The following is a 25669-nucleotide window of genomic DNA, read 5'->3' as shown; positions in this document are numbered from 1 at the left end:
CTCACCCTAGTCTAATTGAACACCTGCAGAACCAGCCACAGATAGTTGATAACATGAACATTCTTGACCAATTGTCTTGCTGTTTGAAGGCTATTGCGTGATGGTGCCAGCAAAAGTTGTAAAATAGAAAACTGTTGACTACATTCTTGACGATTTGTTTTGCTGGTTGAAGATTATTGCATGATGGTCCCAGCAAAAGTTATAAAATAGAAAACTGTTGACTGACAGCACATAAACCAATCAGAATGGCTTATTTTGAATGACAATTGCATCAACCAATCAGATGGTCTCAATTCTAAACTAATTTGCATAAGGGCTTTATTTGCTCTCCATAACTTACTGATGTCCTTCCTAACCCTAGTTTAATTGAAAACCTATAAAACCAGCCACAGATAGTTGATAACAAGAGCATTCTTGTCCAATTGTCTTGCTGGTTGAAGACTAATGCATGATAGTCCCAGCAAACGTTGTAAAATAGGAAACTGTTGACTGATGGTACATAAACCAATCAGAATGGCTTATTTTGAATGACAGTTGCATCAACCAATCAGATGGTCTCAATTCTGAACTAATTTGCATAATGGCTTTATTTGCTCTTCATAACTTACTGAGGTCCTTCCTCACCCTAGTCTAATTGAACACCTGCAGAACCAGCCACAGATAGTTGATACAGATAGTTGATAACAAGAACATTCTTGACCAATTGTCTTGCTGGGTGAAGGCTATTGCGTGATGGTGCCAGCAAAGGTTATAAAATAGAAAACTGTTGACTACATTCTTGACAAATTGTCTTGCTGGTAGAAGACTATTGCATGATGGTCCCAGCAAAAGTTGTAAAACAGAAAACTGTTGACTGACAGCACATAAACCAATCAGAATGGCTTATTTTGAATGACAATTGCATCAACCTATCAGATGGTCTCAATTCTAAACTAATTTGCATAAGGGCTTTATTTGCTCTCCATAACTTACTGAGGTCTTTCCTAACCCTAGTTTAATTGAAAACCTACAAAACCAGCCACAGATAGTTGATAACAAGACCATTCTTGACCAATTGTCTTGCTGGTTGAAGACTAATGCATGATAGTCCCTGCAAAAGTTGTAAAATAGAGAACTGTTGACTGACAGTACATAAACCAATCAGAATGGCGTATTTTAAATGACAATTGCATCAACCAATCAGATGGTCTCAATTCTTTAACTAATTTGCATAAGGGCTTTATTTGCTCTCCATAACTTACTGAGGTCCTTCCTAACCCTAGTTTAATTAAAAACCTATAAAACCAGCCACAGATAGTTGATAACAAGAGCATTCTTGACCAATTGTCTTGCTGGTTGAAGACTAATGCATGATAGTCCCAGCAAAAGTTGTAAAATAGAGAACTGTTGACTGACAGTACATAAACCAATCAGAATGGCTTATTTTGAATGACAGTTGCATCAACCAATCAGATGGTCTCAATTCTGAACTAATTTGCATAAGCGCTTTATTTGCTCTTTATAACTTACTGAGGTCCTTCCTCACCCTATTCTAATTGAACACCTGCAGAACCAGCCACAGATAGTTGATAACAAGAACATTATTGACCAATTGTCTTGCTGGTTGAAGACTATTGCATGATGGTCCCAGCAAACGTTGTAAAAAAGGAAACTGTTGACTGATGGTACATAAACCAATCAGAATGGCTTATTTTGAATGACAGTTGCATCAACCAATCAGATGGTCTCAATTCTGAACTAATTTGCATAATGGCTTTATTTGCTCTTCATAACTTACTGAGGTCCTTCCTCACCCTAGTCTAATTGAACACCTGCAGAACCAGCCACAGATAGTTGATAACAAGAACATTCTTGACCAATTGTCTTGCTGGTTGAAGGCTATTGCGTGATGGTGCCAGCAAAAGTTGTAAAATAGAAAACTGTTGACTACATTCTTGACAAATTGTCTTGCTGGTAGAAGACTATTGCATGATGGTCCCAGCAAAAGTTATAAAATAGAAAACTGTTGACTGACAGCACATAAACCAATCAGAATGGCTTATTTGGAATGACAATTGCATCAACCAATCAGATGGTCTCAATTCTAAACTAATTTGCATAAGGGCTTTATTTGCTCTCCATAACTTACTGAGGTCTTTCCTAACCCTAGTTTAATTGAAAACCTACAAAACCAGCCACAGATAGTAGATAACAAGAGCATTCTTGACCAATTGTCTTGCTGGTTGAAGACTAATGCTTGATAGTCCCAGCAAAAGTTGTAAAATAGAAAACTGTTGACTGACAGTATATAAACCAATCAGAATGGCTTATTTTGAATGACAGTTGCATCAACCAATCAGATGATCTCAATTCTGAACTAATTTGCATAAGGGCTTTATTTGCTCTACATAACTTACTGAGGTCCTTCCTAACCCTAGTTTAATTGAAAACCTACAAAACCAGCCACAGATAGTTGATAACAAGAGCATTTTTGACCAAATGTCTTTCTGGTTGAAGACTAATGCATGATAGTCCCAGCAAAAGTTGTAAAATAGAGAACTGTTGACTGACAGTACATAAACCAATCAGAATGGCTTATTTTGAATGACAATTGCATCAACCAATCAGATGGTCTTAATTCTAAACTAATTTGCATAAGGGCTTTATTTGCTCTCCATAACTTACTGAGGTCCTTCCTAACCCTAGTTTAATTGAAAACCTACAAAACCAGCCACAGATAGTTGATAACAAGAGCATTCTTGACCAAATGTCTTGCTGGTTGAAGACTAATGCATGATAGTCCCAGCAAAAGTTGTAAAATAGAGAACTGTTGACTGACAGTACATAAACCAATCAGAATGGTGTATTTTGAATGACAATTGCATCAACCAATCAGATGGTCTTAATTCTAAACTAATTTGCATAAGGGCTTTATTTGCTCTCCATAACTTACTGAGGTCCTTCCTAACCCTAGTTTAATTGAAAACCTACAAAACCAGCCACAGATAGTTGATAACAAGAGCATTCTTGACCAATTGTCTTGCTGGTTGAAGACTATTGCGTGATGGTGCCAGCAAAAGTTGTAAAATAGAAAACTGTTGACTACATTCTTGACCAATTGTCTTGCTAGTTGAAGACTATTGCATGATGGTCCCAGCAAAAGTTATAAAATAGAAAACTGTTGACTGACAGCACATAAACCAATCAGAATGGCTTATTTTGAATGACAATTGCATCAACCAATCAGATGGTCTCAATTCTGAACTAATTTTCATAAGGGCTTTATTTGCTCTTTATAACTTACTGAGGTCCTTCCTCACCCTATTCTAATTGAACACCTGCAGAACCAGCCACAGATAGTTGATAACAAGAACATTATTGACCAATTGTCTTGCTGGTTGAAGACTATTGCATGATGGTCCCAGCAAACGTTGTAAAATAGGAAACTGTTGACTGATGGTACATATACCAATCAGAATGGCTTATTTTGAATGACAGTTGCATCAACCAATCATATGATCTCAATTCTGAACTAATTTGCATAAGGGCTTTATTTGCTCTCCATAACTTACTGAGGTCCTTCCTAACCCTAGTTTAATTGAAAACCTACAAAACCAGCCACAGATAGTTGATAACAAGAGCATTCTTGACCAATTGTCTTGCTGGTTGAAGACTAATGCATGATAGTCCCAGCAAAAGTTGTAAAATAGAAAACTGTTGACTGACAGTACATAAACCAATCAGAATGGCTTATTTTGAATGACAGTTGCATCAACCAATCATATGATCTCAATTCTGAACCAATTTGCATAAGGGTTTTATTTGCTCTTCATAACTTACTGAGGTCCTTCCTCACCCTAGTCTAATTGAACACCTGCAGAACCAGCCACAGATAGTTGATAACAAGAGCATTCTTGACCAATTGTCTTGCTGGTTGAAGACTAATGCATGATAGTCCCAGCAAAAGTTGTAAAATAGAAAACTGTTGACTGACAGTATATAAACCAATCAGAATGGCTTATTTTGAATGACAGTTGCATCAACCAATCAGATGATCTCAATTCGGAACTAATTTGCATAAGGGCTTTATTTGCTCTCCATAACTTACTGAGTTCCTTCCTAACCCTAGTTTAATTGAAAACCTACAAAACCAGCCACAGATAGTTGATAACAAGAGCATTCTTGACAAATTGTCTTGCTGGTTGAAGACTAATGCATGATAGTCCCAGCAAAAGTTGTAAAATAGAGAACTGTTGACTGACAGTACATAAGCCAATCAGAATGGTGTATTTTGAATGACAATTGCATCAACCAATCAGATGGTCTCAATTTTAAACTAATTTGCATAATGGCTTTATTTGCTCTCCATAACTTACTGAGGTCTTTCCTAACCCTAGTTTAATTGAACACCTGCAGAACCAGCCACAGATAGTTGATAACAAGAGCATTCTTGACCAATTGTCTTGCTGGTTGAAGACTAATGCATGATAGTCCCAGCAAACGTTGTAAAATAGAAAACTGTTGACTGACAGTATATAAACCAATCAGAATGGCTTATTTTGAATGACAGTTGCATCAACCAATCAGATGGTCTCAATTCTGAACTAATTTGCATAAGGGCTTTATTTGCTCTTTATAACTTACTGAGGTCCTTCCTAACCGTATTCTAATTGAACACCTGCAGAACCAGCCACAGATAGTTGATAACAAGAACATTATTGACCAATTGTCTTGCTGGTTGAAGACTATTGCATGATGGTCCCAGCAAACGTTGTAAAATAGGAAACTGTTGACTGATGGTACATAAACCAATCAGAATTGCTTATTTTGAATGACAGTTGCATCAACCAATCAGATGGTCTCAATTCTGAACTAATTTGCATAATGGCTTTATTTGCTCTTCATAACTTACTGAGGTCCTTCCTTACCCTAGTCTTATTGAACAACTGCAGAACCAGCCACAGAAAGTTGATAACAAGAGCATTCTTGACCAATTGTCTTGCTGGTTGAAGACTAATGCATGATAGTCCCAGCAAAAGTTGTAAAATAGAAAACTGTTGATTGACAGTATATAAACCAATCAGAATGGCTTATTTTGAATGACAGTTGCATCAACCAATCAGATTATCTCAATTCTGAACTAATTTACATAATGGCTTTATTTGCTCTTCATAACTTACTGAGGTCCTTCCTCACCCTAGTCTAATTGAACACCTGCAGAACCAGCCACAGATAGTTGATAACAAGAACATTCTTGACCAATTGTCTTGCTGGTTAAAGGCTATTGCGTGATGGTGCCAGCAAAATTTGTAAAATAGAAAACTGTTGACTACATTCTTGACCAATTGTCTTGCTGGTTGAAGACTATTGCATGATGGTCCCAGCAAAAGTTATAAAATAGAAAACTGTTGACTGACAGCACATAAACCAATCAGAATGGCTTATTTTGAATGACAATTGCATCAACCAATCAGATGGTCTCAATTCTGAACTAATTTGCATAAGGGCTTTATTTGCTCTCCATAACTTACTGAGGTCCTTCCTAACCCTAGTTTAATTGAAAACCTACAAAACCAGCCACAGATAGTTGATAACAAGAGCATTCTTTACCAATTGTCTTGCTGGTTAAAGACGAATGCATGATAGTCCCAGCAAAAGTTGCGAAATAAAGAACTGTTGACTGACAGTACATAAACCAATCAGAATGTCTTATTTTGATTGACAATTGCATCAACCAATCAGATGGTCTCAATTCTAAACTAATTTGCATAAGGGCTTTATTTGCTCTCCATAACTTACTGAGGTCCTTCCTAACCCTAGTTTAATTGAAAACCTACAAAACCAGCCACAGATAGTTGATAACAAGAGCATTCTTGACCAATTGTCTTGCTGGTTGAAGATTAATGCATGATAGTCCCAGCAAAAGTTGTAAAATAGAAAACTGTTGACTGACAGTACATAAACCAATCAGAATGGCTTATTTTGAATGACAGTTGCATCAACCAATCATATGATCTCAATTCAGAACTAATTTGCATAAGGGCTTTATTTGCTCTTCATAACTTACTGAGGTTCTTCCTCACCCTAGTCTAATAGAACACCTGCAGAACCAGCCACAGGTAGTTGATAACAAGAGCATTCTTGAACAATTGTCTTGCTGGTTGAAGACTAATGCATGATAGTCCCAGCAAAAGTTGTAAAATAGAAAACTGTTGACTGACAGTATATAAACCAATCAGAATGGCTTATTTTGAATGACAGTTGCATCAACCAATCAGATGATCTCAATTCTGAACTAATTTGCATAAGGGCTTTATTTGCTCTCCATAACTTACTGAGGTCCTTCCTAACCCTAATTTAATTGAATACCTGCAGAACCAGCCACAGATAGTTGATAACAAGAGCATTCTTGACCAATTGTCTTGCTGGTTGAAGACTAATGCATGATAGTCCCAGCAAAAGTTGTAAAATAGAAAATTGTTGACTGACAGTATATAAACCAATCAGAATGGCTTATTTTGAATGACAGTTGCATCAACCAATCATATGATCTCAATTCTGAACTAATTTGCATAAGGGCTTTATTTGCTCTCCATAACTTATTGAGGTCTTTCCTAACCCTAGTTTAATTGAATACCTGCAGAACCAGCCACAGATAGTTGATAACAAGAGCATTCTTGACCAATTGTCTTGCTGGTTGAAGACTAATGCATGATAGTCCCAGCAAAAGTTGTAAAATAGAAAACTGTTGACTGACAGTATATAAACCAATCAGAATGGCTTATTTTGAATGACAGTTGCATCAACCAATCAGATGATCTCAATTCTGAACTAATTTGCATAAGGGCTTTATTTGCTCTCCATAACTTACTGAGGTCCTTCCTAACCCTAGTTTAATTGAAAACCTACAAAACCAGCCACAGATAGTTGATAACAAGAGCATTCTTGAACAATTGTCTTGCTGGTTGAAGACTAATGCATGATAGTCCCAGCAAAAGTTGTAAAATAGAGAACTGTTGACTGACAGTACATAAACCAATCAGAATGGTGTATTTTGAATGACAATTGCATCAACCAATCAGATGGTCTCAATTCTAAACTAATTTGCATAATGGCTTTATTTGCTCTCCATAACTTACTGAGGTCTTTCCTAACCCTAGTTTAATTGAAAACCTACAAAACCAGCCACAGATAGTTGATAACAAGAACATTCTTGACCAATTGTCTTGCTGGTTAAAGGCTATTGCGTGATGGTGCCAGCAAAATTTGTAAAATAGAAAACCGTTGACTACATTCTTGACCAATTGTCTTGCTGGTTGAAGACTATTGCATGATGGTCCCAGCAAAAGTTATAAAATAGAAAACTATTGACTGACAGCACATAAACCAATCAGAATGGCTTATTTTGAATGACAATTGCATCAACCAATCAGATGGTCTCAATTCTGAACCAATTTGCATAAGGGCTTTATTTGCTCTTCATAACTTACTGAGGTCCTTCCTCACCCTATTCTAATTGAACACCTGCAGAACCAGCCATAGATAGTTGATAACAAGAACATTATTGACCACTTGTCTTGCTGTTTGAAGGCTATTGCGTGATGGTGATAGCAAAAGTTGTAAAATAGAAAACTGTTGACTACATTCTTGACGAATTGACTTTCTGGTTAAAGATTTTAGCATGATGGTCCCAGCAAAAGTTATAAAATAGAAAACTGTTGACTGACAGTACATAAACCAATCAGAATGGCTTATTTTGAATGACAATTGCATTAACCAATCAGATGGTCTCAATTCTAAACTAATTTGCATAAGGGCTTTATTTGCTCTTCATAACTTACTGAGGTCCTTCCTAACCCTAGTTTAATTGAAAACCTATAAAACCAGCCACAGATAGTTGATAACAAGAGCATTCTTGACCAATTGTCTTGCTGGTTGAAGACTAATGCATGATAGTCCCAGCAAAAGTTGTAAAATAGGAAACTGTTGACTGATGGTACATAAACCAATCAGAATGGCTTATTTTGAATGACAGTTGCATCAACCAATCAGATGGTCTCAATTCTGAACTAATTTGCATAAGGGCTTTATTTGCTCTTTATAACTTACTGAGGTCCTTCCTCACCCTATTCTAATTGAACACCTGCAGAACCAGCCACCGATAGTTGATAACAAGAACATTATTGACCAATTGTCTTGCTGGTTGAAGACTATTGCATGATGGTCCCAGCAAACGTTGTAAAATAGGAAACTGTTGACTGATGGTACATAAACCAATCAGAATTGCTTATTTTGAATGACAGTTGCATCAACCAATCAGATGGTCTCAATTCTGAACTAATTTGCATAATGGCTTTATTTGCTCTTCATAACTTACTGAGGTCCTTCCTTACCCTAGTCTTATTGAACAACTGCAGAACCAGCCACAGAAAGTTGATAACAAGAGCATTCTTGACCAATTGTCTTGCTGGTTGAAGACTAATGCATGATAGTCCCAGCAAAAGTTGTAAAATAGAAAACTGTTGATTGACAGTATATAAACCAATCAGAATGGCTTATTTTGAATGACAGTTGCATCAACCAATCAGATTATCTCAATTCTGAACTAATTTACATAATGGCTTTATTTGCTCTTCATAACTTACTGAGGTCCTTCCTCACCCTAGTCTAATTGAACACCTGCAGAACCAGCCACAGATAGTTGATAACAAGAACATTCTTGACCAATTGTCTTGCTGGTTAAAGGCTATTGCGTGATGGTGCCAGCAAAATTTGTAAAATAGAAAACTGTTGACTACATTCTTGACCAATTGTCTTGCTGGTTGAAGACTATTGCATGATGGTCCCAGCAAAAGTTATAAAATAGAAAACTGTTGACTGACAGCACATAAACCAATCAGAATGGCTTATTTTGAATGACAATTGCATCAACCAATCAGATGGTCTCAATTCTGAACTAATTTGCATAAGGGCTTTATTTGCTCTCCATAACTTACTGAGGTCCTTCCTAACCCTAGTTTAATTGAAAACCTACAAAACCAGCCACAGATAGTTGATAACAAGAGCATTCTTTACCAATTGTCTTGCTGGTTAAAGACTAATGCATGATAGTCCCAGCAAAAGTTGCGAAATAAAGAACTGTTGACTGACAGTACATAAACCAATCAGAATGTCTTATTTTGATTGACAATTGCATCAACCAATCAGATGGTCTCAATTCTAAACTAATTTGCATAAGGGCTTTATTTGCTCTCCATAACTTACTGAGGTCCTTCCTAACCCTAGTTTAATTGAAAACCTACAAAACCAGCCACAGATAGTTGATAACAAGAGCATTCTTGACCAATTGTCTTGCTGGTTGAAGATTAATGCATGATAGTCCCAGCAAAAGTTGTAAAATAGAAAACTGTTGACTGACAGTACATAAACCAATCAGAATGGCTTATTTTGAATGACAGTTGCATCAACCAATCATATGATCTCAATTCAGAACTAATTTGCATAAGGGCTTTATTTGCTCTTCATAACTTACTGAGGTTCTTCCTCACCCTAGTCTAATAGAACACCTGCAGAACCAGCCACAGGTAGTTGATAACAAGAGCATTCTTGAACAATTGTCTTGCTGGTTGAAGACTAATGCATGATAGTCCCAGCAAAAGTTGTAAAATAGAAAACTGTTGACTGACAGTATATAAACCAATCAGAATGGCTTATTTTGAATGACAGTTGCATCAACCAATCAGATGATCTCAATTCTGAACTAATTTGCATAAGGGCTTTATTTGCTCTCCATAACTTACTGAGGTCCTTCCTAACCCTAATTTAATTGAATACCTGCAGAACCAGCCACAGATAGTTGATAACAAGAGCATTCTTGACCAATTGTCTTGCTGGTTGAAGACTAATGCATGATAGTCCCAGCAAAAGTTGTAAAATAGAAAATTGTTGACTGACAGTATATAAACCAATCAGAATGGCTTATTTTGAATGACAGTTGCATCAACCAATCATATGATCTCAATTCTGAACTAATTTGCATAAGGGCTTTATTTGCTCTCCATAACTTATTGAGGTCTTTCCTAACCCTAGTTTAATTGAATACCTGCAGAACCAGCCACAGATAGTTGATAACAAGAGCATTCTTGACCAATTGTCTTGCTGGTTGAAGACTAATGCATGATAGTCCCAGCAAAAGTTGTAAAATAGAAAACTGTTGACTGACAGTATATAAACCAATCAGAATGGCTTATTTTGAATGACAGTTGCATCAACCAATCAGATGATCTCAATTCTGAACTAATTTGCATAAGGGCTTTATTTGCTCTCCATAACTTACTGAGGTCCTTCCTAACCCTAGTTTAATTGAAAACCTACAAAACCAGCCACAGATAGTTGATAACAAGAGCATTCTTGAACAATTGTCTTGCTGGTTGAAGACTAATGCATGATAGTCCCAGCAAAAGTTGTAAAATAGAGAACTGTTGACTGACAGTACATAAACCAATCAGAATGGTGTATTTTGAATGACAATTGCATCAACCAATCAGATGGTCTCAATTCTAAACTAATTTGCATAATGGCTTTATTTGCTCTCCATAACTTACTGAGGTCTTTCCTAACCCTAGTTTAATTGAAAACCTACAAAACCAGCCACAGATAGTTGATAACAAGAACATTCTTGACCAATTGTCTTGCTGGTTAAAGGCTATTGCGTGATGGTGCCAGCAAAATTTGTAAAATAGAAAACCGTTGACTACATTCTTGACCAATTGTCTTGCTGGTTGAAGACTATTGCATGATGGTCCCAGCAAAAGTTATAAAATAGAAAACTATTGACTGACAGCACATAAACCAATCAGAATGGCTTATTTTGAATGACAATTGCATCAACCAATCAGATGGTCTCAATTCTGAACCAATTTGCATAAGGGCTTTATTTGCTCTTCATAACTTACTGAGGTCCTTCCTCACCCTATTCTAATTGAACACCTGCAGAACCAGCCATAGATAGTTGATAACAAGAACATTATTGACCACTTGTCTTGCTGTTTGAAGGCTATTGCGTGATGGTGATAGCAAAAGTTGTAAAATAGAAAACTGTTGACTACATTCTTGACGAATTGACTTTCTGGTTAAAGATTTTAGCATGATGGTCCCAGCAAAAGTTATAAAATAGAAAACTGTTGACTGACAGTACATAAACCAATCAGAATGGCTTATTTTGAATGACAATTGCATTAACCAATCAGATGGTCTCAATTCTAAACTAATTTGCATAAGGGCTTTATTTGCTCTTCATAACTTACTGAGGTCCTTCCTAACCCTAGTTTAATTGAAAACCTATAAAACCAGCCACAGATAGTTGATAACAAGAGCATTCTTGACCAATTGTCTTGCTGGTTGAAGACTAATGCATGATAGTCCCAGCAAAAGTTGTAAAATAGGAAACTGTTGACTGATGGTACATAAACCAATCAGAATGGCTTATTTTGAATGACAGTTGCATCAACCAATCAGATGGTCTCAATTCTGAACTAATTTGCATAAGGGCTTTATTTGCTCTTTATAACTTACTGAGGTCCTTCCTCACCCTATTCTAATTGAACACCTGCAGAACCAGCCACCGATAGTTGATAACAAGAACATTATTGACCAATTGTCTTGCTGGTTGAAGACTATTGCATGATGGTCCCAGCAAACGTTGTAAAATAGGAAACTGTTGACTGATGGTACATAAACCAATCAGAATGGCTTATTTTGAATGACAGTTGCATCAACCAATCAGATGGTCTCAATTCTGAACTAATTTGCATAATGGCTTTATTTGCTCTTCATAACTTACTGAGGTCCTTCCTCACCCTAGTCTAATTGAACACCTGCAGAACCAGCCACAGATAGTTGATAACAAGAACATTCTTGACCAATTGTCTTGCTGGTTGAAGGCTATTCCGTGATGGTGCTAGCAAAAGTTGTAAAATAGAAAACTGTTGACCACATTCTTGACAAATTGTCTTGCTGGTTGAAGATTATTGCATGATGGTCCCAGCAAAAGTTATAAAATAGAAAACTGTTGACTGACAGCACATAAACCAATCAGAATGGCTTATTTTGAATGACAATTGCATCAACCAATCAGATGGTCTCAATTCTAAACTAATTTGCATAAGGGCTTGATTTGCTCTCCATAACTTACTGAGGTCTTTCCTAACCCTAGTTTAATTGAAAACCTACCAAACCAGCCACAGATAGTTGATAACAAGAGCATTCTTGACCAATTGTCATGCTGGTTGAAGACTAATGCATGATAGTCCCAGCAAAAGTTGTAAAATAGAGAACTGTTGACTGACAGTACATAAACCAATCAGAATGGCTTATTTTGAATGACAGTTGCATCAACCAATCATATGATCTCAATTCTGAACCAATTTGCATAAGGGCTTTATTTGCTCTCCATAACTTAGTGAGGTCCTTCCTAACCCTAGTTTAATTGAAAACCTATAAAACCAGCCACAGATAGTTGATAACAAGAGCATTCTTGACCAATTGTCTTGCTGGTTGAAGACTAATGCATGATAGTCCCAGCAAAAGTTGTAAAATAGAGAACTGTTGACTGACAGTACATAAACCAATCAGAATGGCTTATTTTGAATGACAATTGCATCAACCAATCAGATGGTCTCAATTCTAAACTAATTTGCATAAGGGCTTTATTTGCTCTCCATAACTTACTGAGGTCCTTCCTAACCCTAGTTTAATTGAAAACCTATAAAACCAGCCACAGATAGTTGATAACAAGAGCATTCTTGACCAATTGTCTTGCTGGTTGAAGGCTATTGCGTGATGGTGCCAGCAAAAGTTGTAAAATAGAAAACTGTTGACTACATTCTTGACCAATTGTCTTGCTGGTTGAAGACTAATGCATGATAGTCCCAGCAAAAGTTGTAAAATAGAAAACTGTTGACTGACAGTATATAAACCAATCAGAATGGCTTATTTTGAATGACAGTTGCATCAACCAATCAGATGATCTCAATTCTGAACTAATTTGCATAAGGGCTTTATTTGCTCTCCATAACTTACTGAGGTCCTTCCTAACCCTATTCTAATTAAACACCTGCAGAACCAGCCACAGATAGTTGATAAGAACATTATTGACCAATTGTCTTGCTGGTTGAAGACTATTGCATGATGGTCCCAGCAAACGTTGTAAAATAGGAAACTGTTGACTGATGGTACATAAACCAATCAGAATTGCTTATTTTGAATGACAGTTGCATCAACCAATCAGATGGTCTCAATTCTGAACTAATTTGCATAATGGCTTTATTTGCTCTTCATAACTTACTGAGGTCCTTCCTCACCCTAGTCTAATTGAACACCTGCAGAACCAGCCACAGATAGTTGATAACAAGAGCATTCTTAACCAATTGTCTTGCTGGTTGAAGACTAATGCATGATAGTCCCAGCAAAAGTTGTAAAATAGAAAACTGTTGACTGACAGTACATAAACCAATCAGAATGGCTTATTTAGAATGACAGTTGCATCAACCAATCATATGATCTCAATTCTGAACCAATTTGCATAAGGGCTTTATGTGCTCTTCATAACTTACTGAGGTCCTTCCTCACCCTATTCTAATTGAACACCTGCAGAACCAGCCACAGATAGTTGATAACAAGAGCACTCTTGACCAATTGTCTTGCTGGTTGAAGAATAATGCATGATAGTCCCAGCAAAAGTTGTAAAATAGAAAACTCTTGACTGACAGCACATAAACCAATCAGAATGGCTTATTTTGAATGACAATTGCATCAACCAATCAGATGGTCTCAATTCTAAACTAATTTGCATAAGGGCTTTATTTGCTCTTCATAACTTACTGAGGTCCTTCCTAACCCTAGTTTAATTGAAAACCTACAAAACCAGCCACAGATAGTTGATAACAAGAGCACTCTTGACCAATTGTCTTGCTGGTTGAAGAATAATGCATGATAGTCCCAGCCAAAGTTGTAAAATAGAAAACTCTTGACTGACAGCACATAAACCAATCAGAATGGCTTATTTTGAATGACAATTGCATCAACCAATCAGATGGTCTCAATTCTAAACTAATTTGCATAAGGGCTTTATTTGCTCTCCATAACTTACTGAGGTCTTTCCTAACCCTAGTATAATTGAAAACCTACAAAACCAGCCACAGATAGTTGATAACAAGAGCATTCTTGACCAATTGTCTTGCTGGTTGAAGACTAATGCGTGATAGTCCCAGCAAAAGTTGTAAAATAGAAAACTGTTGACTGACAGTATATAAACCAATCAGAATGGCTTTTTTTGAATGACAATTGCATCAACCAATCAGATGGTCTCAATTCTGAACTAATTTGCATAAGGGCTTTATTTGCTCTCCATAACTTACTGAGGTCCTTCCTAACCCTAGTTTAATTGAAAACCTACAAAACCAGCCACAGATAGTTGATAACAAGAGCATTCTTTACCAATTGTCTTGCTGGTTGAAGACTAATGCATGATAGTCCCAGCAAAAGTTGTAAAATAAAGAACTGTTGACTGACAGCACATAAACCAATCAGAATGGCTTATTTTGAATGACAATTGCATTAACCAATCAGATGGTCTCAATTCTAAACTAATTTGCATAAGGGCTTTATTTGCTCTCCATAACTTACTGATGTCCTTCCTAACCCTAGTTTAATTGAAAACCTATAAAACCAGCCACAGATAGTTGATAACAAGAGCATTCTTGACCAATTGTCTTGCTGGTTGAAGACTAATGCATGATAGTCCCAGCAAAAGTTGTAAAATAGGAAACTGTTGACTGATGGTACATAAACCAATCAGAATGGCTTATTTTGAATGACAGTTGCATCAACCAATCAGATGGTCTCAATTCTGAACTAATTTGCATAAGGGCTTTATTTGCTCTTTATAACTTACTGAGGTCCTTCCTCACCCTATTCTAATTGAACACCTGCAGAACCAGCCACCGATAGTTGATAACAAGAACATTATTGACCAATTGTCTTGCTGGTTGAAGACTATTGCATGATGGTCCCAGCAAACGTTGTAAAATAGGAAACTGTTGACTGATGGTACATAAACCAATCAGAATGGCTTATTTTGAATGACAGTTGCATCAACCAATCAGATGGTCTCAATTCTGAACTAATTTGCATAATGGCTTTATTTGCTCTTCATAACTTACTGAGGTCCTTCCTCACCCTAGTCTAATTGAACACCTGCAGAACCAGCCACAGATAGTTGATAACAAGAACATTCTTGACCAATTGTCTTGCTGGTTGAAGGCTATTCCGTGATGGTGCTAGCAAAAGTTGTAAAATAGAAAACTGTTGACCACATTCTTGACAAATTGTCTTGCTGGTAGAAGACTATTGCATGATGGTCCCAGCAAAAGTTATAAAATAGAAAACTGTTGACTGACAGCACATAAACCAATCAGAATGGCTTATTTTGAATGACAATTGCATCAACCAATCAGATGGTCTCAATTCTAAACTAATTTGCATAAGGGCTTGATTTGCTCTCCATAACTTACTGAGGTCTTTCCTAACCCTAGTTTAATTGAAAACCTACCAAACCAGCCACAGATAGTTGATAACAAGAGCATTCTTGACCAATTGTCATGCTGGTTGAAGACTAATGCATGATAGTCCCAGCAAAAGTTGTAAAATAGAGAACTGTTGACTGACAGTACATAAACCAATCAGAATGGCTTATTTTGAATGACAGTTGCATCAACCAATCATATGATCTCAATTCTGAACCAATTTGCATAAGGGCTTTATTTGCTCTCCATAACTTAGTGAGGTCCTTCCTAACCCTAGTTTAATTGAAAACCTACAAAACCAGCCACAGATAGTTGATAACAAGAGCATTCTTAACCAAATGTCTTGCTGGTTGAAGACTAATGCATGATAGTCCCAGCAAAAGTTGTAAAATAGAGAACTGTTGACTGACAGCACATAAACCAATCAGAATGGCTTATTTTGAATGACAATTGCATCAACCAATCAGATGGTCTCAATTCTAAACTAATTTGCATAAGGGCTTTATTTGCTCTCCATAACTTACTGAGGTCCTTCCTAACCCTAGTTTAATTGAAAACCTATAAAACCAGCCACAGATAGTTGATAACAAGAGCATTCTTGACCAATTGTCTTGCTGGTTGAAGGCTATTGTGTGATGGTGCCAGCAAAAGTTGTAAAATAGAAAACTGTTGACTACATTCTTGACCAATTGTCTTGCTGGTTGAAGACTAATGCATGATAGTCCCAGCAAAAGTTGTAAAATAGAAAACTGTTGACTGACAGTATATAAACCAATCAGAATGGCTTATTTTGAATGACAGTTGCATCAACCAATCAGATGATCTCAATTCTGAACTAATTTGCATAAGGGCTTTATTTGCTCTCCATAACTTACTGAGGTCCTTCCTAACCCTATTCTAATTAAACACCTGCAGAACCAGCCACAGATAGTTGATAAGAACATTATTGACCAATTGTCTTGCTGGTTGAAGACTATTGCATGATGGTCCCAGCAAACGTTGTAAAATAGGAAACTGTTGACTGATGGTACATAAACCAATCAGAATTGCTTATTTTGAATGACAGTTGCATCAACCAATCAGATGGTCTCAATTCTGAACTAATTTGCATAATGGCTTTATTTGCTCTTCATAACTTACTGAGGTCCTTCCTCACCCTAGTCTAATTGAACACCTGCAGAACCAGCCACAGATAGTTGATAACAAGAGCATTCTTGACCAATTGTCTTGCTGGTTGAAGACTAATGCATGATAGTCCCAGCAAAAGTTGTAAAATAGAAAACTGTTGACTGACAGTACATAAACCAATCAGAATGGCTTATTTAGAATGACAGTTGCATCAACCAATCATATGATCTCAATTCTGAACCAATTTGCATAAGGGCTTTATTTGCTCTTCATAACTTACTGAGGTCCTTCCTCACCCTATTCTAATTGAACACCTGCAGAACCAGCCACAGATAGTTGATAACAAGAGCACTCTTGACCAATTGTCTTGCTGGTTGAAGAAATGCATGATAGTCCCAGCAAAAGTTGTAAAATAGAAAACTCTTGACTGACAGCACATAAACCAATCAGAATGGCTTATTTTGAATGACAATTGCATCAACCAATTAGATGGTCTCAATTCTAAACTAATTTGCATAAGGGCTTTATTTGCTCTCCATAACTTACTGAGGTCTTTCCTAACCCTAGTATAATTGAAAACCTACAAAACCAGCCACAGATAGTTGATAACAAGAGCATTCTTGACCAATTGTCTTGCTGGTTGAAGACTAATGCGTGATAGTCCCAGCAAAAGTTGTAAAATAGAAAACTGTTGACTGACAGTATATAAACCAATCAGAATGGCTTATTTTGAATGACAGTTGCATCAACCAATCATATGATCTCAATTCTGAACTAATTTGTATAAGGGCTTTATTTGCTCTCCATAACTTACTGAGGTCTTTCCTAACCCTAGTTTAATTGAACACCTGCAGAACCAGCCACAGATAGTTGATAACAAGAGCATTCTTGACCACTTGTCTTGCTGGTTGAAGACTAATGCATGATAGTCCCAGCAAAAGTTGTAAAATAGAAAACTGTTGACTGACAGTATATAAACCAATCAGAATGGCTTATTTTGAATGACAGTTGCATCAACCAATCAGATGATCTCAATTCTGAACTAATTTGCATAAGGGCTTTATTTGCTCTCCATAACTTACTGAGGTCCTTCCTAACCCTAGTTTAATTGAAAACCTACAAAACCAGCCACAGATAGTTGATAACAAGAGCATTATTGACCAATTGTCTTGCTGGTTGAAGACTAATGCATGATAGTCCCAGCAAAAGTTGTAAAATAGAGAACTGTTGACTGACAGTACATAAACCAATCAGAATGGCTTATTTTGAATGACAATTGCATCAACCAATCAGATGGTCTCAATTCTAAACTAATTTGCATAAGGGCTTTATTTGCTCTCCATAACTTACTGAGGTCCTTCCTAACCCTAGTTTAATTGAAAACCTATAAAACCAGCCACAGATAGTTGATAACAAGAGCATTCTTGACCAATTGTCTTGCTGGTTGAAGGCTATTGCGTGATGGTGCCAGCAAAAGTTGTAAAATAGAAAACTGTTGACTACATTCTTGACCAATTGTCTTGCTGGTTGAAGACTAATGCATGATAGTCCCAGCAAAAGTTGTAAAATAGAAAACTGTTGACTGACAGTATATAAACCAATCAGAATGGCTTATTTTGAATGACAGTTGCATCAACCAATCAGATGATCTCAATTCTGAACTAATTTGCATAAGGGCTTTATTTGCTCTTCATAACTTACTGAGGTCCTTCCTAACCCTATTCTAATTAAACACCTGCAGAACCAGCCACAGATAGTTGATAAGAACATTATTGACCAATTGTCTTGCTGGTTGAAGACTATTGCATGATGGTCCCAGCAAACGTTGTAAAATAGGAAACTGTTGACTGATGGTACATAAACCAATCAGAATTGCTTATTTTGAATGACAGTTGCATCAACCAATCAGATGGTCTCAATTCTGAACTAATTTGCATAATGGCTTTATTTGCTCTTCATAACTTACTGAGGTCCTTCCTCACCCTAGTCTAATTGAACACCTGCAGAACCAGCCACAGATAGTTGATAACAAGAGCATTCTTGACCAATTGTCTTGCTGGTTGAAGACTAATGCATGATAGTCCCAGCAAAAGTTGTAAAATAGAAAACTGTTGACTGACAGTACATAAACCAATCAGAATGGCTTATTTAGAATGACAGTTGCATCAACCAATCATATGATCTCAATTCTGAACCAATTTGCATAAGGGCTTTATGTGCTCTTCATAACTTACTGAGGTCCTTCCTCACCCTATTCTAATTGAACACCTGCAGAACCAGCCACAGATAGTTGATAACAAGAGCACTCTTGACCAATTGTCTTGCTGGTTGAAGAATAATGCATGATAGTCCCAGCAAAAGTTGTAAAATAGAAAACTCTTGACTGACAGCACATAAACCAATCAGAATGGCTTATTTTGAATGACAATTGCATCAACCAATCAGATGGTCTCAATTCTAAACTAATTTGCATAAGGGCTTTATTTGCTCTTCATAACTTACTGAGGTCCTTCCTAACCCTAGTTTAATTGAAAACCTACAAAACCAGCCACAGATAGTTGATAACAAGAGCACTCTTGACCAATTGTCTTGCTGGTTGAAGAATAATGCATGATAGTCCCAGCCAAAGTTGTAAAATAGAAAACTCTTGACTGACAGCACATAAACCAATCAGAATGGCTTATTTTGAATGACAATTGCATCAACCAATCAGATGGTCTCAATTCTAAACTAATTTGCATAAGGGCTTTATTTGCTCTCCATAACTTACTGAGGTCTTTCCTAACCCTAGTATAATTGAAAACCTACAAAACCAGCCACAGATAGTTGATAACAAGAGCATTCTTGACCAATTGTCTTGCTGGTTGAAGACTAATGCGTGATAGTCCCAGCAAAAGTTGTAAAATAGAAAACTGTTGACTGACAGTATATAAACCAATCAGAATGGCTTTTTTTGAATGACAATTGCATCAACCAATCAGATGGTCTCAATTCTGAACTAATTTGCATAAGGGCTTTATTTGCTCTTTATAACTTACTGAGGTCCTTCCTCACCCTATTCTAATTGAACACCTGCAGAACCAGCCACCGATAGTTGATAACAAGAACATTATTGACCAATTGTCTTGCTGGTTGAAGACTATTGCATGATGGTCCCAGCAAACGTTGTAAAATAGGAAACTGTTGACTGATGGTACATAAACCAATCAGAATGGCTTATTTTGAATGACAGTTGCATCAACCAATCAGATGGTCTCAATTCTGAACTAATTTGCATAATGGCTTTATTTGCTCTTCATAACTTACTGAGGTCCTTCCTCACCCTAGTCTAATTGAACACCTGCAGAACCAGCCACAGATAGTTGATAACAAGAACATTCTTGACCAATTGTCTTGCTGGTTGAAGGCTATTCCGTGATGGTGCTAGCAAAAGTTGTAAAATAGAAAACTGTTGACCACATTCTTGACAAATTGTCTTGCTGGTAGAAGACTATTGCATGATGGTCCCAGCAAAAGTTATAAAATAGAAAACTGTTGACTGACAGCACATAAACCAATCAGAATGGCTTATTTTGAATGACAATTGCATCAACCAATCAGATGGTCTCAATTCTAAACTAATTTGCATAAGGGCTTGATTTGCTCTCCATAACTTACTGAGGTCTTTCCTAACCCTAGTTTAATTGAAAACCTACCAAACCAGCCACAGATAGTTGATAACAAGAGCATTCTTGACCAATTGTCATGCTGGTTGAAGACTAATGCATGATAGTCCCAGCAAAAGTTGTAAAATAGAGAACTGTTGACTGACAGTACATAAACCAATCAGAATGGCTTATTTTGAATGACAGTTGCATCAACCAATCATATGATCTCAATTCTGAACCAATTTGCATAAGGGCTTTATTTGCTCTCCATAACTTAGTGAGGTCCTTCCTAACCCTAGTTTAATTGAAAACCTACAAAACCAGCCACAGATAGTTGATAACAAGAGCATTCTTAACCAAATGTCTTGCTGGTTGAAGACTAATGCATGATAGTCCCAGCAAAAGTTGTAAAATAGAGAACTGTTGACTGACAGCACATAAACCAATCAGAATGGCTTATTTTGAATGACAATTGCATCAACCAATCAGATGGTCTCAATTCTAAACTAATTTGCATAAGGGCTTTATTTGCTCTCCATAACTTACTGAGGTCCTTCCTAACCCTAGTTTAATTGAAAACCTATAAAACCAGCCACAGATAGTTGATAACAAGAGCATTCTTGACCAATTGTCTTGCTGGTTGAAGGCTATTGTGTGATGGTGCCAGCAAAAGTTGTAAAATAGAAAACTGTTGACTACATTCTTGACCAATTGTCTTGCTGGTTGAAGACTAATGCATGATAGTCCCAGCAAAAGTTGTAAAATAGAAAACTGTTGACTGACAGTATATAAACCAATCAGAATGGCTTATTTTGAATGACAGTTGCATCAACCAATCAGATGATCTCAATTCTGAACTAATTTGCATAAGGGCTTTATTTGCTCTCCATAACTTACTGAGGTCCTTCCTAACCCTATTCTAATTAAACACCTGCAGAACCAGCCACAGATAGTTGATAAGAACATTATTGACCAATTGTCTTGCTGGTTGAAGACTATTGCATGATGGTCCCAGCAAACGTTGTAAAATAGGAAACTGTTGACTGATGGTACATAAACCAATCAGAATTGCTTATTTTGAATGACAGTTGCATCAACCAATCAGATGGTCTCAATTCTGAACTAATTTGCATAATGGCTTTATTTGCTCTTCATAACTTACTGAGGTCCTTCCTCACCCTAGTCTAATTGAACACCTGCAGAACCAGCCACAGATAGTTGATAACAAGAGCATTCTTGACCAATTGTCTTGCTGGTTGAAGACTAATGCATGATAGTCCCAGCAAAAGTTGTAAAATAGAAAACTGTTGACTGACAGTACATAAACCAATCAGAATGGCTTATTTAGAATGACAGTTGCATCAACCAATCATATGATCTCAATTCTGAACCAATTTGCATAAGGGCTTTATTTGCTCTTCATAACTTACTGAGGTCCTTCCTCACCCTATTCTAATTGAACACCTGCAGAACCAGCCACAGATAGTTGATAACAAGAGCACTCTTGACCAATTGTCTTGCTGGTTGAAGAAATGCATGATAGTCCCAGCAAAAGTTGTAAAATAGAAAACTCTTGACTGACAGCACATAAACCAATCAGAATGGCTTATTTTGAATGACAATTGCATCAACCAATTAGATGGTCTCAATTCTAAACTAATTTGCATAAGGGCTTTATTTGCTCTCCATAACTTACTGAGGTCTTTCCTAACCCTAGTATAATTGAAAACCTACAAAACCAGCCACAGATAGTTGATAACAAGAGCATTCTTGACCAATTGTCTTGCTGGTTGAAGACTAATGCGTGATAGTCCCAGCAAAAGTTGTAAAATAGAAAACTGTTGACTGACAGTATATAAACCAATCAGAATGGCTTATTTTGAATGACAGTTGCATCAACCAATCATATGATCTCAATTCTGAACTAATTTGTATAAGGGCTTTATTTGCTCTCCATAACTTACTGAGGTCTTTCCTAACCCTAGTTTAATTGAACACCTGCAGAACCAGCCACAGATAGTTGATAACAAGAGCATTCTTGACCACTTGTCTTGCTGGTTGAAGACTAATGCATGATAGTCCCAGCAAAAGTTGTAAAATAGAAAACTGTTGACTGACAGTATATAAACCAATCAGAATGGCTTATTTTGAATGACAGTTGCATCAACCAATCAGATGATCTCAATTCTGAACTAATTTGCATAAGGGCTTTATTTGCTCTCCATAACTTACTGAGGTCCTTCCTAACCCTAGTTTAATTGAAAACCTACAAAACCAGCCACAGATAGTTGATAACAAGAGCATTATTGACCAATTGTCTTGCTGGTTGAAGACTAATGCATGATAGTCCCAGCAAAAGTTGTAAAATAGAGAACTGTTGACTGACAGTACATAAACCGATCAGAATGGCTTATTTTGAATGACAGTTGCATCAACCAATCAGATGGTCTCAATTCTGAACTAATTTGCATAAGGGCTTTATTTGCTCTTTATAACTTACTGAGGTCCTTCCTCACCCTATTCTAATTAAACACCTGCAGAACCAGCCACAGATAGTTGATAACAAGAACATTATTGACCAATTGTCTTGCTGGTTGAAGACTATTGCATGATGGTCCCAGCAAACGTTGTAAAATAGGAAACTGTTGACTGATGGTACATAAACCAATCAGAATTGCTTATTTTGAATGACAGTTGCATCAACCAATCAGATGGTCTCAATTCTGAACTAATTTGCATAATGGCTTTATTTGCTCTTCATAACTTACTGAGGTCCTTCCTCACCCTAGTCTAATTGAACACCTGCAGAACCAGCCACAGATAGTTGATAACAAGAGCATTCTTGACCAATTGTCTTGCTGGTTGAAGACTAATGCATGATAGTCCCAGCAAAAGTTGTAAAATAGAAAACTGTTGACTGACAGTACATAAACCAATCAGAATGGCTTATTTAGAATGACAGTTGCATCAACCAATCATATGATCTCAATTCTGAACCAATTTGCATAAGGGCTTTATTTGCTCTTCATAACTTACTGAGGTCCTTCCTCATCCTATTCTAATTGAACACCTGCAGAACCAGCCACAGATAGTTGATAACAAGAACATTATTGACCACTTGTCTTGCTGTTTGAAGTCTATTGTGTGATGGTGCCAGTAAAAGTTGTAAAATAGAAAACTGTTGACTACATTCTTGACGAATTGTCTTTCTGGTTAAAGATTATTGCATGATGGTCCCAGCAAAAGTTATAAAATAGAAAACTATTGACTGACAGCACATAAACCAATCAGAATGGCTTATTTTTAATGACAATTGCATCAACCAATCAGATGGTCTCAATTCTAAACTAATTTGCATAAGGGCTTTATTTGCTCTTCATAACTTACTGAGGTCCTTCCTAACCCTAGTTTAATTGAAAACCTACAAAACCAGCCACAGATAGTTGATAACAAGAGCACTCTTGACCAATTGTCTTGCTGGTTGAAGAATAATGCATGATAGTCCCAGCAAAAGTTGTAAAATAGAAAACTCTTGACTGACAGCACATAAACCAATCAGAATGGCTTATTTTGAATAAAAATTGCATCAACCAATCAGATGGTCTCAATTCTAAACTAATTTGCATAAGGGCTTTATTTGCTCTCCATAACTTACTGAGGTCTTTCCTAACCCTAGTATAATTGAAAACCTACAGAACCAGCCACAGATAGTTGATAACAAGAGCATTCTTGACCAATTGTCTTGCTGGTTGAAGACTAATGCGTGATAGTCCCAGCAAAAGTTGTAAAATAGAAAACTGTTGACTGACAGTACATAAACCAATCAGAATGGCTTATTTTGAATGACAGTTGCATCAACCAATCATATGATCTCAATTCTGAACTAATTTGCATAAGGGCTTTATTTGCTCTTCATAACTTAGTGAGGTCCTTCCTCACCCTAGTCTAATTGAACACCTGCAGAACCAGCCACAGATAGTTGATAACATGAACATTCTTGACCAATTGTCTTGCTGTTTGAAGGCTATTGCGTGATGGTGCCAGCAAAAGTTGTAAAATAGAAAACTGTTGACTACATTCTTGACGATTTGTTTTGCTGGTTGAAGATTATTGCATGATGGTCCCAGCAAAAGTTATAAAATAGAAAACTGTTGACTGACAGCACATAAACCAATCAGAATGGCTTATTTTGAATGACAATTGCATCAACCAATCAGATGGTCTCAATTCTAAACTAATTTGCATAAGGGCTTTATTTGCTCTCCATAACTTACTGATGTCCTTCCTAACCCTAGTTTAATTGAAAACCTATAAAACCAGCCACAGATAGTTGATAACAAGAGCATTCTTGTCCAATTGTCTTGCTGGTTGAAGACTAATGCATGATAGTCCCAGCAAACGTTGTAAAATAGGAAACTGTTGACTGATGGTACATAAACCAATCAGAATGGCTTATTTTGAATGACAGTTGCATCAACCAATCAGATGGTCTCAATTCTGAACTAATTTGCATAATGGCTTTATTTGCTCTTCATAACTTACTGAGGTCCTTCCTCACCCTAGTCTAATTGAACACCTGCAGAACCAGCCACAGATAGTTGATAACAAGAACATTCTTGACCAATTGTCTTGCTGGGTGAAGGCTATTGCGTGATGGTGCCAGCAAAGGTTGTAAAATAGAAAACTGTTGACTACATTCTTGACAAATTGTCTTGCTGGTAGAAGACTATTGCATGATGGTCCCAGCAAAAGTTGTAAAACAGAAAACTGTTGACTGACAGCACATAAACCAATCAGAATGGCTTATTTTGAATGACAATTGCATCAACCTATCAGATGGTCTCAATTCTAAACTAATTTGCATAAGGGCTTTATTTGCTCTCCATAACTTACTGAGGTCTTTCCTAACCCTAGTTTAATTGAAAACCTACAAAACCAGCCACAGATAGTTGATAAAAAGACCATTCTTGACCAATTGTCTTGCTGGTTGAAGACTAATGCATGATAGTCCCTGCAAAAGTTGTAAAATAGAGAACTGTTGACTGACAGTACATAAACCAATCAGAATGGCGTATTTTGAATGACAATTGCATCAACCAATCAGATGGTCTCAATTCTTTAACTAATTTGCATAAGGGCTTTATTTGCTCTCCATAACTTACTGAGGTCCTTCCTAACCCTAGTTTAATTAAAAACCTATAAAACCAGCCACAGATAGTTGATAACAAGAGCATTCTTGACCAATTGTCTTGCTGGTTGAAGACTAATGCATGATAGTCCCAGCAAAAGTTGTAAAATAGAGAACTGTTGACTGACAGTACATAAACCAAT

Source organism: Crinia signifera, chromosome 1 (genome assembly GCF_055691185.1).
Source record: "Crinia signifera chromosome 1, ASM5569118v1, whole genome shotgun sequence".
NCBI lineage: Eukaryota > Metazoa > Chordata > Amphibia > Anura > Myobatrachidae > Crinia > Crinia signifera.
Note: the sequence above shows the minus strand (reverse complement) of the source record.